Source organism: Hipposideros armiger, unplaced genomic scaffold, assembly GCF_001890085.2.
Source record: "Hipposideros armiger isolate ML-2016 unplaced genomic scaffold, ASM189008v1 scaffold_280, whole genome shotgun sequence".
Lineage (NCBI taxonomy): Eukaryota > Metazoa > Chordata > Mammalia > Chiroptera > Hipposideridae > Hipposideros > Hipposideros armiger.
In genome coordinates, this window is record NW_017731630.1 from 1326653 (window position 1) to 1343045 (window position 16393).

The following is a 16393-nucleotide window of genomic DNA, read 5'->3' on the forward strand; positions in this document are numbered from 1 at the left end:
GAAAAACTAGGGGCACATTTGTGGACCCTGCCCCCCCGTCGCACCCCTGAGCGTCCCCACCCCCAGTTTCCTCCGGTTACGCTACCCCCCGAGAAGCCTGGCGCCTCGCTCCTCTGGCCCCGACCTTGCGCTGCCTCCTCGGCCTGACATCTCCAACTTCTGCGAGTTGAGCCTCTGCCCCCGCAGCCTGGGTCTCCCTCCCTCCCTCCCTCCCCGCCAGCTCCCGCGCGCTCGGCACGCCCGGCCGGTGTCCCACGCCTGAGTCCTGGCCGTGCCCCTGTGTTTTTGTCTTACGTGCACTGTTGAAGACACCTTTATTTCCTGTGGCCGAGCTTGTCCCTGAAGGAGAGGGGCCCGTGCATCCCCTGCAGAAGTCCCTTGCGTTTGTCTGCATCTCAGCACCACTTTCTCTTTCCCGAGCCGCCTCGACCTCCTGCAGCTCTTGGGCTTAACCCGTTCTTCCCCAAGGTGTACTGCTTTTGATTGGGTTCTCAGGGGGCACCTTCCAGCCGAGGGCTTTTCCTGGGGCGGCATATCAAAATGTCCTGGGGGAGGGGCAGGGGAGGATGGAAAGAAGCACAGCCTCTTGGTTAACTCGGTAACGTTTCTAGAAGGCGGGGGCTAGAGTGGCTAGGGAGGAGGAGTTGGAAGGGGCACTTGATCTAGGGAGTGTGAGGTGGTTTGTTTTTTTTGTTGTTTTTTTTTGATACTTCAGCTGACCAACAAAAGGGGACTTGTAGCTTCTGGTTATTGGGACATTTCCTAGCCTGGGGCCTGGGAAGGGAGGAGGTTTTAGAAGATGAGTGATGGAAGCAGTTGTGGGGTCAAATGATTGTCAGAATCAACACCTGATTCTACTGGGAAAACCCAAGTCGCTCTTCCCAGCTTGTGAGTGTGCCCTGCACTTTCCTTCCCTGTGACTGGCTCTCCCATCCTCCGGTCACGGACAGACGGGTAGGGAGAATCTTTCATCTCTTCTTTTCTGTGGTTGTAGGAAAAAAAGCTGGAGGACTGGTTTACTGATTAAGAAGTATAGCAAACGGTTGGGCATCAGACACAGTAACCCCTAGCCTCCTCTAAAAATGTGAATTTCCTGCTAGAGCTGAGCTGTGTATTAAAAAGTAAGAGTTTATTTAATGCTTGGGAGAGATTTTGCAGAATCCACTACAAGACGGGGAGAGGCAGCGATTGTGGCCTGGAGCTAGGCAGGCCCCAGGTGGAATGACCCAGGCGTGATAAAGAACTCAAGTGTTTCTGGTGAGAAGGTGGGGAAATAGGCTGTCTTAACAATCGAGGATGTCAGTCCCGTTCTGGCTAATTGTTGTTGTGGGCAGCAGCTGTAGGGGAAAGAAGTGGATCGTTTGTGATGCATTTGAAATGCATATTCGGTATTTAGTGGTGGTAGGTGTGGGTGGGTGCCCGCCTGGGGAGGCTGCCCAGGGCCTGCACCCCTTGCTGCAGCCTTGGCCCCTGTCGCAGCGTGAAAGCTGAGCAGAGATTGGACTGGGTGAGCGCCAAGGTAGCCTTGTGGCTTGTAACATCCCGGGCTCTCTCTGCCCTCCAACTTGGCTTACTGGAGAGGAGGGGAGGTGGGGAGAGGTGGGAGGAGCCTGGGCCCGGCACCCTACCGTCCCTCTCAGAGCTGGCGATCCCACCCTGCAAGTCTGCAGGCGAGGGGGGTGCTGCGGCAGCGGTGGCTCCCGCGTCCCCAGTGGAGGAAAGCAGCCAGCGTTTAGATTGCTTGGTGTTGGGTTGGTTTTATCCGTGTCGTCAGAGGCACGATGGGGGAGAGGAGGACCGAGCTGGGGTCCAGGCCATGTTGCCATCCTCTGACTGTGGGGCCTGTGGTCCCGGCCACCCGTCTGCACTCTCTGCCCTCTCCGCTCGCGCCGAGGCCCTGCAGCCCGGCCCTGTGTAGCCAGCAGGGGTGGTTCGTGACTCACCGCCTCGCGGACTGGCACAGAGTGAGGGTGACTGGCGAGCGCCGTAGGTGGCAGACAACCCCAAATTGCCAGTGCCCTCGTCGGGAACACCCCTGGCAGCGCCGTGCCTGTAATTTGTGGGGCCGGAATGTGCTGGAAGCCGTGTTCCTGCTGAGGACGGGGCGGGTGCTCCTCCACGCTGGCCTCCTGGTTCCCCAGGTTTTTGTCCTCACTGTATGATTGGGCTGATGAAGGTGTGCTCAGCGGAACGCCGTTAGGTGGGTGGCTTGACTCCAAGCCAGGAAACGTGAGAGCATTTCAGCTTTGCTGAGTGGAAATCTGACCGGAGGGAAGGGAAAGGCTGCCCAGGAGAAGAGCAGCCACATAGAAAGGGAGGGGGTGGGAGAGGACTCCTAGAGCCCTCGTCCCTGCTGGGCAGGGGCTCCAGGCCGAGGCCAGCCCGCCCCTCCCCCACCGTGCCCAGACAAGGTCCCCTTGTTTGGATTAGCTTAATTACCCCTCCAAAATCAATGAACAAGGATCTTTTTAGACGTGGAACTTTAAAAATGTGCTTCCAGTGGCCTTTTTCATTTCTTTTTTTTTTTTAAGGTATCAAATGCTAAGCCCTTGTGTAATCAGGCACTTTCGGGGAGCTGAGAGATGGTGGACCTTTTTAATGTGAGGGAAGGAAGCCCCAAAAGTCAGCCTTGACCAGTCTACACAAGAGTCACTTCCAACCCACTGCCGTTTGGGGAGTGGTGACGCTGGAAATGTTTAGTGGGGGCCGAACAGTGCTTATGAGCCTGCTTCCCTGGCAAGTGACTTTTAGAGGAGGCATTTTCAGAAGATTAAAGCATCCACAGACTTAGAGGGCAACAGCGTAATCCACTTACGGTTTTCATATCACCAGTAGGGTTTTCCTTTCCAACCTGCGTTCCCGCAGTGGCCCTCCCAGTGCAGCACGTGGACCTCAGCCACCAGAGTGTGGGTGCCCCAAGCCAGCCAATCGGTAGGGTCCCGTCGAGTTAAGTGCACTACAGGCAGACCCTGGAGACACTGCTGGTTCCGGTCCCGACCGCCACAGTAAGGCGACTCAGTCGTAACCTTGTGCTAGCGGAGGGCCTTTGCCCTCAGCACCTGCGAAGCACCATAAAACGAGGTCTGCCTGCTCTAGGTTTTTGAGACATTATGGGAAATGAAACAGATGCCTGAAGCTGGAGAGAAGGGCTCTGAATTCTCTTAGGCTATTTTGGAACCTGAGGCAAGGCAGAGGAAACACAGGGTCCGTGGCAGAGCCGGTGGGGACCCTTGGGCAAGGGTGCACAACGTGCTGGGCACTTTGCCCCAAGTGCAGGAATGAGGTCCCAAGTGGGGTCCCCTCGCAGCTCCAAGGATTCGCAGAGCCTTTCCAGGCTCCTGAGCCTAGCTCCCTCGCCCTCCCACCTCTGCTTGGCCCGAGTCCCAGGTGAGGGAGGCATTGTTCAGCCCCAGGTCGGTGGCGTTTTCATCCTCCCAAACCTGTTGAAGGATTTTGCTGGCAGTGAGGGGAGCTGCATTCCTGAACCCGTGCCCGAGAGGCCCTTTATTTTGCTGCCTTCATAAAGGGCCTTCCACCTGGGGTCCTGCAGGCGGCCAATTCGAGTCTGTGGAGTTTGCTGGAGGGCCTCTCCTGAGGCTTTTGAATCCCAGAGTGGTTGGCTTAGTTGGTCACCAGGTTCTCCCCATTTCAAAGAGGAAAATCCTGAGTGCAGAATACATAGCAAACCCTTAAAACAGATGACGAACAGGAGTTAGAACAGGGCTTGCCTGGTCCAGATGCAGTGGTCACTGTACGTCTGCATACAAATTGCACCATTTTAAGCAACCGCTTGGACATGGCAAGGCCAGAAAACAATACATAACTGCCTCGTTGCCAACATTTTAGTCATCGTTTTAGGGAAAATATATTTACCCAAAAGTATGATTTTTGGTTTGGAATGGGAAAGGGATATCTTCCCTGAGTTATTTTCAGGGGAGGGGTTTGACATCTCCACGGAGGAGACAAACTTGGGGAGCACTTGCTGAGGGGGTGCAAGGCAGCGCTTTCTCCATTGTGACCATTCAGTTACGCTGTTGCAGAGCCTTGGCACCTGGAAGCAGTGACCTGCAGACATTTATTTTTGCTCGTGCTCTGTGAAATAACTGAAAAACTAGGGGCACATTTTTAAGTTGACATCGAACTTTTTCGTGCTCATTTTAAATTGCTGTAAAAGGTGTAATTTCTAGAATATTGTAAATACGGACGTTTGAAGTAACTATTGCCCTCAGAAGCCTCCAGTGTGAAGTACTCTAATGATTTGGGGCCCCCATCACCCATTAGAAAACATGTCGTAACATGGACGTGTTTCTCTGTGAACTCGTGTGTTTGCTCCATTTTCCCTCATGGGATTTTATTCTAATGTCAAGCACTTTTATACTTGAAAGCCTTTTCTTGATCGTTTTCACACTTTGCTGTGACAGAAGTATATATATAAACTGCAGTTCAAAACATTTCTGTGAACCATGCGGCTGTGTTAACTCAATCCAGAAGAATTTCTTGTCGTGGTAATTATATCAGTACAAACTTGACCACGGAAGCATAAATGTACCATTGATACAGGCAGACCTCATTTTATTGGGCTTTGCTTTATTGTTCTTCATGACAGGTGTGTTATTTTCACAAATTGATGGTAGGACCCTCCACCAGCAAAAAGATGACACCTCACTGTATTGCGGTGGTTTGGAACCGAACCTGCCGTCTCTCGGAGATAGACCTGTAATTACTGAATGCACAAAATAAAAATACATTGGAAGAGGTTGTGTCTTAAAGAGCTGGGGGGATCCATTTAAGGTGCCTCAATTAAAGGAATTATTGAACTGCCTTTGGTGCCAGGTACGCCCTTGCTGCTGGAACATTCCAGGACAGGAGTGCCCTCCCACTTGTGGGGAGGAACTGAGTGTGTGAAGGCAGCCCTGGGTGGGGGCAGGGCCAATGGGGCCTGGACTTCCACCACTGGGACCTCTCAGGCCCTTCAGTTTTAGCAAATAGCCTCTGAGTGCCCACCCCTGAGATCCCCTGAACAGGTTTCTGCATTTGTGCAGCCCTTCCTAGCGCTTCAGCTTGTTAGGGTGCTGGGCGGACGGGGGTAAAGCGTTCACCACTTCATGAATTTATGACTTCAGTGCTGCTCCATTTGTACTTTAATATTTAATTGCATGTTTTCCCGATTTCTCTGTGAAACGGCAAAAGATGATACATTTTATAAACGTCGTGTTTCGGTTTGCGGCAATGCATTTTTACTTGGTTGGGTTGAAATGTAAGCCTGTGGAGTAATGTCTCGAGTTAAATTTGAATTTGCCAGAAAGATGTGTTAGAAGCAGAAAAGATTGAGGGGCTGGCTTTGAACTCAGAAGAGGTTTTTGCCTGCAGGAGTCCAGGAAGCCTGCTGTGCTGGTCTCCTTTCTGGGAGCAGCAGTGAGTGTGTTCTGGAGGAGAGAGTGGTCTGCTTGTCTCTAGGGAGCCAGCCCTAGGTGTGGCAAGAGGCAGAAAGGGGCCCTGATTGGCCAGGGTTTGCACAGGTGGGGCCACTCGCCCTGAAATCTCCCTCAGTCCAGCTTGGTGGAAGCTGCTTGCCCAGCTCTTTGGATTTTGGTCATGTGGCTCAGCTGGAAGTTCTACCTGCCTTCTGTTCTCAGGCTGCCCATTAAGAACCCACTTAAGAATGCTCCGCCGTGAATTTGGAACTTGTAAATGTTTGGGGGCAAGACGAATTCTCAGACTGAGGCAGAGCCTCTATTCCCAGGCAGGGATGAGCGAAGATAGGAGCTGATTCCAAGGTTACGGTCTAGGACTCTGTGGTTTCCCTAAGCAGTGCAGAGAGGCCCTGGGCCGGCAGGGCCGCAGCACAGCCACTTCCCTGCCCTGGGGGAGAATAGGATGAAATGGCCCTCTGTTGATCCGTAAAGCACAAGTCCTTACTTACACACACTGGGCATCTTGGGCCTTAACACTGAACCCGAGGTTCCAGGCTCTTGAAACAAAGGCTTAGAGAAAGGCGAAGGCTGCTGAAGGAGAAAGCTGGGTTCCCTGTGGACGCTCCCACCTCACCTGGGGCTGGACTCCAGTGTGCACGTCTTGCAGCCAGCCCTGCTGCCTGAAAGGGGACAAAACCGTGCATTACAAGCTAGGAGTCAGACCCTGCACACCACTACCCTCTGCTGGATGGAGCCCGGTCCTCTGGGGGCTGCCAGGGCCGCTGGCTGTCCTTCTGCACCCCATTCGAAGGCCGTTGTGATTGGGTGCTGGGTGGATGGCTGAGTTGAGGCTGGCTGCTCTTCGATTTGCCAGCATGGGCTCGAGAGCCCCATGGGACTGGGAGGCGGAAGGGAGGCCCAGGGTGTTCAAAACATGTCCAGCTCATCCTTGAATTATTCAGATGTCTAAAGTGTTTTTAATTCTTAAGAGGATCGGGAGGGGCCCTGTGCCTGTTATTCCTCAGCCGAAACGTTACAGTGCCTGGCATTGTGCAGAGAGCGTCTACTGGCCGGCCCTGGCTTTGTGACCTTGGCCCAGAAGCCGCCCACTGCTCTGAGCTTCAGCTTTTGTGTTGTCACCTGGTGAGCATAATGAATACTATACTGAGGGCCGTGTCCTGCGCAGAACGCTCAGTTCATTCTTTCTCTGCACAACCTGGTGGGGGCTATGGTGTATTATCTGCATTTTGCAGAGAGGAAAAGGAGGCACAGAGAGGTTAAGTAACTTGCCCAAAGCCACACAGTAAGTGGATGAGCCTGGGTGCGAACCCTGGAGCCCACCTGTGAGGGTTCAGGTCTCCTGCCAGCACCGTGAGCCCGAGGGTGCAGGCAGCTTCCTCCACTCATAGGGAAAGCCGAGGTTCCAGAGGCATTGAAAATACGTGTTTTTGCAATTTGGGATATTATGTCTTTTTCCTTCAGTACTGTTGCGGATGGTGTGTGTGAAAAATATTGGTAACTTTTTATAAAAGAAGTGATATTTAACATTAATCAAATGCAAAATAAAATCGGGACCATGTTTTCAACAAGTCACACACTGGCTGGTGGCATTTATAGTAATCATTCCAAACTATGTGAGAAGGGACAGAAGCATTCTGCAGTGTCATGGCGGAGCCAGGTGAAGGGCAGGTCCCCAGAGGCTGGCTGTCAGCAGCATTGTCACACACCTGGTTATCGCTCTGCCCTTGGTCCACTTGGACAGTTGGAGCAGCTTCAGTGGTGAGGCTGTGTGCCCGATAAGACTCCTGTGGATGGTGTCAGTTTGTGGTTGTAAAGTTCAGATAGGTTTTTGATTAAGTCCCGTGGGTCTGCGGGCGAGTCTGCGAGCCGAGTAAATTCAGTCTGTGGTTTCAGCCTGGTTGTGATACGGTTTTGGAAAATAGTTTTTAACAATTTTCCTGTGGATTTCCTCATGAGCCCTCTGAACCTTGTCCGTCTGGGAGTTTGCTCTGCCCACACAGCCTTGCCTCAGCTTGGCACCCTTCAGACTTGGACTGGGCTCCCAGGCCTGCCTGCCCCAGCGCCGCCTTGTCCTGGCCACATGGCTCGCAGTGAGGGCTGGCGGGAAGGAAGTGCCTATGTCCTGGGCGCACTTGGTTTCAGTAACAGGTAGAGGGCAGGGGCAGCTGCGAGGTGCACACATTTTCAGTACCAAGTGGACTGTATGAAGGGAACAGCTTCTGCGTTTTTCGAGGCCATCGCTGTAACCATGAGCTGAGCACATGACCAGCGGAGTGTGGTGAACTTGGGAGGACTCGAGTGGCCAGCTCTGATGAACGGGGTCACCCAGAGAACCTGGTGGTGGTGCGCTTTAAGTGTTGGTGTGCCCAAGCATCCTCTGCCCTTCCTGAGTGTTTCTGGGGTCCTCACAGTCTCCCAGGAATCCCATGGGCACCTGTGTCTTTGACAGACCCTCGTGAGTACATAGTGGGGCCAGGCTCTGTGTGAACTGCCACCTAGATTCATAGTTAACAACTGAATTTGTTGACTGCTCTGCAGAGGAGCAGTGGTTTCCCCATTTTATAAATGAGAAAGCTGAGGCCCAGAGACCTTAATTAAGAAACCCAGCTGGAGTTCTTTCTCCTGATTGGATGTCTCTGCTAGAAAATATAGTAGGGGCAGAGGGAGAAACAGGCAGTTTTAGCCTAAGCAGAGAGGTGAAAGTGGAAGAATAACACATGGACGAGAGTGATGGTGCAGTGCTTGCCGAATGTGCAAGGTAAGTATTACCACCTACATGTGTGGCTACTTGGGGAGGACTTCTTGGAAGTGGAGGTGCTTATAACTGCCTCCGGGAGAAACAAAGCCTGACTGTCAGGGCCGGAGGATGGGGTTGCTGCTGTGGATGGTGGAGGTGCGCTGTCGACTGCATTTATTTTAGTAAGTGACAACTCCACCTGGGTTGCCACCAGTGATGCGACCAGGGAAAAGGCACAGCCGAGCTTGGTGGTGGCCTTGTCAGAGGCTGACCACCTGGACTGTCAGGTGGGGGCAAGGGCTCTGTACCAGAGCGTGGGAGATGGGCTGGACCCCAGATGCACCTCCGTCTGGCGTGGAGCCTTGAACTGCTCCCAGAGACTTTCATTTTCAGAGCAGTGCTCCGTGCCCTGGACTGTGTGCTGTGGGGGGCATCCTTGTGACGCCCTGCTGACCACAGCGTGGTCGATGGAAAAGGAGCTGCCTCCTGGATAGATGTGACTTGGTGCATTTGCAGGTGGGCCGACCACGCCTCTGCCAGGCACTGTGCCCCTCCCCGGCCCACCCAGCGCCTTCCCTGGCCTGGTGCCCCTGCCCCTTCTCCCCAGGGTCTCCATCCTGTCTCTCTGTGGCGGGGGTGCCCAGGGCAGCTCAGGAGCTTTGGCCTGCCTGCTTGGAGCCTGTTCGTCCCCCCCCCTTTCTGAACACCCCCCGGTGTCACCGAGGGAAGATGGGTGCTCCAGACCAGATTCTTGGTCTTGGGTTCCCTCTCATGATAGCAGGGGCCTCGGAAGCGCTCCGTGGGACCTGTCACCTGCCACATGCCAGGCGGTTTACACACACACACAGCTTCTGATGACATTTAAACTGTAAACAGCCCTGTGACGAGTTCGCCCCGTGTTTGAAATGAGATGTCCCTATTGGTGGGACAAGGGTCTGGAGAGTGGTGACCGGGAATCCCGGCCACATGCCGTTGGGCTGAACCCATCAGCGGCTGGCAGGTGAGACAGCTGAGGCTGGTAACAGGTGAGCAGCCAGGCGACCAGGGCCCGCAGGACTGGGCCCTACGCTTACCTTTGGGACTCCATGCTTCAGACTGTTACTTACCTCTGAGAACCCCAGGCCCCACCCAAAACAGGCACGATGGTCACAGGTTTATGCTGAGGCCTCTGTGGGGACCAAGGGCTCCTGGACACCCCTTTTAGCCCGCAGGTGACATGCTGGACTGCCTACAGTGGAGCTGTTGTGGTTCCGTCTTACACTCAGGGTGGCACCGTGCATCTCCCCATGTGGACTATGGGTGTGATGGAAGTAGGCCGCCGTCTTTACAGTGCATCGCTAATTTGCATTAAATAGCCCTGCGTGTCTGGTTTTTGTGAAGTTGCCTTTGAGTTCCATTTTCTCTGCATTGTCCCCGAGTGACTGCGCACTGTGGGTGTCTGATCCCCATTTTTGATGATTCCTATGTAGTTTGGGTCCTTAGGGCATAGCGGCCTCTTTCTGTATGTCATGGAGTCCGGAATCGGCCTACACATCTTACTGTCTTTGCAGCTGAGAGTCCGTTTCAAGGCTGATTGGACAACAAACTGATCAGGAACGACTTGAGCCATCCTTCCTCATTGTTAGAGGTCGCGGTTTTTATCATCGACAGCTTCAGCCCTGTGGGTCTGCCTGCATGTCAGCGTCATGCGGGGATACTCGCCCTGTGTCTATGGCGTCCCTCTGTTGCCAGGAAGCAGGTGGCATTCAAAAGCAGAACGAGGAGAGTCAGCAAGGGCCACACACAGGGGTGGGCAGGGTTAAGGGACACCAGCAAGGAGGGGTGGCCCTCTCCCCGGGCCTGGGGAGGAGCAGGCATCAGAACCGCCTAGATGGGTGGCTGCAGGAGAGGGCGGCCTGGGAGCCCTTCATGGCGCCTGCCCTCCGCTTGGCGGCCTGGCCCATGGGGCGGCGTGTGCGTGTGTGTGGCGCCAGCTTCTGGGCCCCTGCTGCCAAGTGGTTCCATCTGGTGGGACCTGACGTTCTGGGTTTCTGCTAACTTAGGGTCTTGAAGAGGTGGCAGAAGGAAGAGCCCGCAGTGGCCAGTGGTGCTGATAAATGCAGGCCGAGTGGGCTTGGAGCGCGCAGGGCACAGCTGTGACCATGCTGGCGTGTGTTCAGGTCCCACGGGCACGGCCACTTTCCCCTTTTATGGGGTTGCCAATGGGCTCCCTTGTCTCCCAGGCGACCTTAAATTAACCTGAAGGCAGTCCGAGCCCTCTGGCCGCGGTGTGCATGGTAGGAGCAGCGGGAGGGAGTGGGACGACGAGGGCAGCCTCCGTTAGATTGGTGCCTGCCCAGTGCCGGGCAGAGGGCGGCGGGCAGCTCTGCAGGCCGACTGGGAAGGCGCCCACTTCCCTGGGCCCGAGGACGAGAGGCCCTGCCCAACCGGTGTGTAAATGCAGTGTGCGGATCGGATTAAGGTTCTAGCTGGAGTGTGGCTTGTGTTTTCGTTATGAAACGTGAGACCGGTCTGTAGCTGACCTGTTTTTTTCTTGCTCAGTCTGTCCTGGGTTACTTTTCAAAATGAATGAGCTAATACTGCACACAGATTCAAAACATGCTCATTATCGCCCGGCCAGCCAATACCATTCATGGGGACCTGGCCCTGGGCGCCACTGTTTGCCGGCCTGACTGTATTTTATTTGACAGAACGCCAGGCGTTGTACTTGTAGTTGATACTTTTGTACGTTTCTTAGGATCAGTTCTAGAAATTGTGGCTTGATCTTTAGTTTCTGACGTCACTGACTATCTGATGAGCTCCAGAAACTTCTCAGCTCTTGTAATAACCAGGGCTGGCCCGTATAGTTTTTCCTAACTTTAGAATCCATCTTTTTTTTTTTTTTTTTGGTATGAACCTAAATTGCTCAACTCAATTCTAAAGGAAACTACAAAAGGAAGGACCAACTTTTAAAAATTATGAAAAGATTATGTAATAATTATCTCAAGGCAAAAATCCCATTAACCAGTCGAGCTGGCCTTGTATATGTCCCGTTCCCCTCCTGCCCCATTTCCCTAGCTGGGTAGTTCTTAACATTTTTTGGATCATGGATTCTTTTGAAAGTCTGGTGAAAGTTAAGGGCCCCTTTCCCACAAAAATGCAAAAGACGCCCCACTTTCTGTATACTTTAAGGAGTGTTGATGGGTGTCCTAACACCCACCCGGGGACGGGCCTCCCCAGCTGAGGAACGCTGTGCTGGACGGCGGGTGGGCTGCCTGGCCTGTGTCTGGGCTCCAGAGGACCGGTGCTCGGCCCAGCAGCCGGCGGACTGGGGCTAGCGCTGGCCTTGGGCTGGACTTGCCCCTGACGAGCGGTTGGAGATAAACCCCAAGGGTGGTGGTTGCGGCTCCTGGTTGTGACCACAATGGGCATCTGGATCGGGCACCAGCGCAGCGGAAGGCCGCCCAGAGTGACTGTTGCAATGATGTCGTGATGGTGACATTGGGGTGCTCCAGTTTTGCTGCGTGTGGAAATGTAGGGTAGTTAGAATTAGCCGTGAGCGCCACAGAGAGCCAAGGCTGTCCAAAAGAATTGAGCAGTGCCACACTGAGATAAGGCTTGGGGTGGCGGGTGGAAAAGTCAGGCTCGGAGCTACAGCATGTGGGACCTTGGTGTCCGCCTGCAAGTCCCTCCTGGAAGAGGGGCTGCCGACTTAGACCTGTGCATGTGCCCCTGTAGTTAATCCTGTAGTCGTGTGTGTGCCAGGGCACAGAGAGTGCCCAGACGTAAAATACATCCAGTTATAGGTGGTGTAATATTACATCACAATACAGTGTGTGTATGATAAGAAATTATATATTATAATGTAACATAATGTATTTTAGCTACATAGTATGATATATAATACATAATTATACATATATGGTATATTGTGTGTAATACAATATCACAATATACATTTTGTTTATTTACGGTTCTGGGGGCCCCAGGGGAAGAGGGGGTGGTGTGGGGTGGGCGGGGATGTCTAGCTGTCAGGGTTTGAGTTCTTCTCCGCCAGCTCACGTTCACTGATGAAGGACGGCATGTTTTATAGGAGGACTGTGATCGAGGGTCGGCAGCTGCAGCCAGGAGTCCCCTGAACCCCCCGTGTCAGGGCTGGCCCCTGATGCAGAGGGGCTGGACGGGCAGGGCTGGAGGACCTGGGGCTGTCAGCTTTCTCAGGCATTCTCCACCAGCCTATCTGCAGAGGCCACAGCCGCTGGGGACCCCACAGGTCCCTGGCATGGGGCCACTCCGTTCCTCTCAAGACAGGACGTGCGATTCTTTCCAGCCCTGCTTCTATGGGCGTCAGCAGCCGGCTTCTTGGCAGGCCAGCCCAGCTCTTCCAAGCTGGGGAAAACCCAGAGTCCCACCCGTTTATAAAATCAGCTCTTCACACTCGCCTAATAGAGGGGACACAGCTTTAGTGCCATCAGTTACTGGTGGTTCCGGACAGCCTGGTTCCCACCTTGGCCCCAGCAATGACCGTGCTCGTCTCGATGGGAAGGTGAGTCCAGTGCTGTCTTTGTGACCCTGCACTTTACTCTAATGGTTTGGCCATTATACATGGAAGGTGAAATAAGGACTGTTTCAAACTAAGATTTTTCATCAGGCTGGGTTTGAATTTCTTCTATTAAAAAGCAGGCGCCGCCCTCCCCTGCACCCTTCAGACCGCGAGTGCGCTCCGCTGCCTGTCCACCACCCCGCTCTGCCCACCACCCTGAGCTTCTCCAGGTTTCTGACTCCTAAGGGAGTCAGTTGCTAACGGAGCCCGAAGTCCCGATGCCCGTGCCCAGCTGCCTGCCTGGCATCTTTGTCTGGACGAGGAGGCCCCTGTCAGGGTGGGAGCATCCCCTGACCCCGACCGGTTCTCCTGGAGGCTGGTCCAATAGTTCAAATGACGCACAGCAAATTAACAGGAGAAAATAAAATTTTAATATGTGCACACGGGGAATGCCCATAAGCATGAAAATTCCAAAGACAGGCAAATGGGTGCATATGTCATTTTGGACAGAGGATGGGGGCAACGGGTCTTAGATTTCAAAAGTGAAAATGGGCAGTTTTACAGGTAGTCAAGGATGACAAATTCCCCACCGGCAGAAGGGGAGGGGGCTGGCTGACAGGCCCCTGCTAGGACGCTTCCTGTCTCTCCTAATTTGAAAATGCTTAGGGTGATTATGCTAAGGTTCCCTTTCTGAAGCAGATTTTTCTATCTGAATCTCTTAAAGAAGGAAAGGGAGAGGTAAAAACAAAAAAACAAAAAACCCTCTTCCTGAGTTTGTTGGGCTTTAATTGATTTCAGCTTAAAATAATCTGCAAATCAGGGTGGCACATTCCGGAAGATACCCACACCACAGAAAACTGCAGGACTGAGGCCAGGCTCTTGCCCCTCCACCCCCCACCCCACCCCCACCCCGTTCCTGCCGCTTTTCCCAGCCCAGTGACACTGCGGTGGTGACATTACATTAGCAGTGCTGATGGGAAGCCCTGCTCTCTGGGCTGCTGTCCTGTTCCCACCGTGTGCCCTGCAGGTCGCCTCCCATGTCTTCCAGGTGAGTGGCTTGGCCCTTTGTGCCCCCGTTTCCTCCTCTGTCTCCTCCGGACTGCCAAGGCTTGAGCTGCTGCATATAAAGGTCTAGGATAGTAGCTGGCTCCTCGAGAGCCCTTTCAGAGCTTCAGCTGCAGTTATGCACCCCACAGAGCAGCTGAAGATTCGGGGTCTCCCGGGAGCCTGCAGGTCCCTGCGGGGAAAGGAGGACTTTCTGTGGACGCTGTCATTCATGCCTTGAGGATTGGGGGGGGGGGAAACAGAGGACTTGGTGGAGGAAGGAAGTGGCCGGCATAGCCACAGCCTGTCCTGGCAGATGCTGTGGAACCAGTGGTTGTGAGCGGGACAGAGCTGGTGCGAGCAGGTGGTTCCGGCGGCCCTCGGCTCTGCACGTTGGTTCCTCCTGTGTGCAAGCTGGATGCTGGGGGTCGAGAGGGGGTGGGGCGGGGGGCCTCGTGAGTGACTGGATTGCCTGGAGGAGGAAGTTGAGATCCGGTTGGGAGAGTTGGACTTTTGGGGAGCAAGCAGGTGGAGGGGTGGTGGTCAGAAAGCAGCTGTTGAAGCAGCCTAGGCTCGGAGCATCCTGAGTGCGACCCACCTGTAGGCGAGAGCCGGGGGAGAAATGTGAGTGGAGGGGCCCACACCTGTCACCGCTGTCCACCCTGCTGGGCCCTTGTGCAGGTCTCCCTCATGGACTGTGCCCTGGGAGGCCTGAGAGTGCCAGGTGCTGGAGCTGCTAGCAGTCCCATCCGGCTGCCAGTCGGAGCACCAGGGCACCAGCTCTCCCCAGCTGAGTGGCCTTCAGCCCAGCTGCAAGCCTGCTGCATTTGAGGAGGGTGGTGTGGTGATAGCTGGCACAGTGAACCTTTTATGGCCTAATTTTTTCTTGATAGACTTACCAGATGCCCCAAAGAATAACCTCTGTAACCAAATACATAAATAATTTTCGTATTTGTACTTAACTGCCTTCAGTTGGTTGTTCAACCAGCTAGGCCAGAAAGCCAGCAGCATCCTGTTCATGGGACAGTTCCCTGGAGGGAATTTGGAAATGCAGACACACTATGAAGGATCGGCGGGGCCAGCCCTTGGGGCTTGGAGGGCCTTGGAGGAGGTGGTTCCGGTCAGGGGACCCCGGGGGACGTGGCCCGGTGGGGAGACCGAAGCCCGCTGCCCTGGCCCTGTGTGCAGGTTGTTCCTCATGAAAACACCGTTATTCATCCAGGTGACATCACCTGTCAGGCCGTCAGGGCAGCTGAGTCATGACGCTGTAAATTATATCCGCGAGGAAGAGTTTGTTAGCTGTGGTTATGTCTTCTCCCTGTTAAAATTAGTCTGGAAGAAAGAGAGGGAGGTGTGTGGAGCGTGTGTGTCTTACAGGCTCCCTGCCAGCCCTGCAGGCCTTGGTCCCGTGATGATAGTGCCCTTTGTGGTTTTCAGTTGCACGATCAAAGCTTGGGGAGGAGAGCGGGCAGGTGCCCTGTTTAGACCCTGCTTTGTGCTCAGGACCGTGGAGTCACGCAGTGGCCTTGGGGTCCCGCTCTGCTGCCTGCACCTTCTCCGTACTCTGTCCAGGGGTGAAATAAAGACTAACTGAAGGTAGAGCCCTATACAGACCGACGACATGGAATCAACGTGGAGCCGACACCAACTGTTGCTTTAACTTGGCTGGTTTCACTGTTGGTGTGAGTGGTTTGTGAAGGGCGGCCACTTCTGCTTTTCCCGATAGTCTTGGACTTAGAGGGAAGTGTGGACGGGAGAAGACAGTGGGATTGAGGGGGGCTGCTAGGCGTGCCCAGGGGAGTCTCCTGGCACGCTGCAGGGGCCGTGCTGCCACGGGTCAGGCGGCATGTGAGCAGGCGTGTGGGTCAGACACAGATTAAAGCAGCCACTGTCCTACATGTGCTTTGATGGGAAACTGGCTTTGGAGCTGTCACTGTGACTGCTTATACTCCCTTATCCTGGAAAGGACTGCAGGTGGTTTAAGTAGAGAACGTGCTTAAAGGTCCAAGTCAGACATGTGCAGGCCTGCATGCTGACCTCACTCTGGTGAGGCCGCCTCTCAGGCTGGGAGCTTCCTGGGGGCGCAGAAGGAGGGGCCCCAGGAAAGGCTGGCTGACAGCTTATGCCCAAACCACCACAGTGCCTCTGTTCTGTTCCCAAGCCCCCTGTTTCTAGCAGGGAGATGGGAGGAAGAGGGATCCTGTGCTCAGACCCCCTCCTCCCTGGGGGCTGGGTTGGGGCACAGGAGCTCCTGGGCCTGTCTGCCTCCCTCGTGCCTTTTTGAGGCAGGTCTCACCCAGGCGATGGTGGGGCTCCCCTGTGGGTAGGGGCTGACCCAAGGCCCCCTCACTAGTTCTGGGAGCACTGAGGGTGCTCCCTCTGGACCCACTCTTTGGCGTCTTCAGAGAGTGGCGTCTCCTGTCTGCAGACGAGCTGGGCAGAGGAGCCTCTCCCTGAGGGGTCGGCCGTAGGAAGTGTGTGTAGATCCTCTGCTGCCTGCTCCTCCCCTGCCTTTTCACCGTTTTGCACCAACTGCTGTCATGGGCTTTCTGCCACCGGCCTGTGTCTGCCTCTCCATCTGTCTTGTTGGGCAGTTTGCCCACCTGGGGTCTGCACATTGGGATGCATCTTAAAGTGGACACGAGTGCACTGACC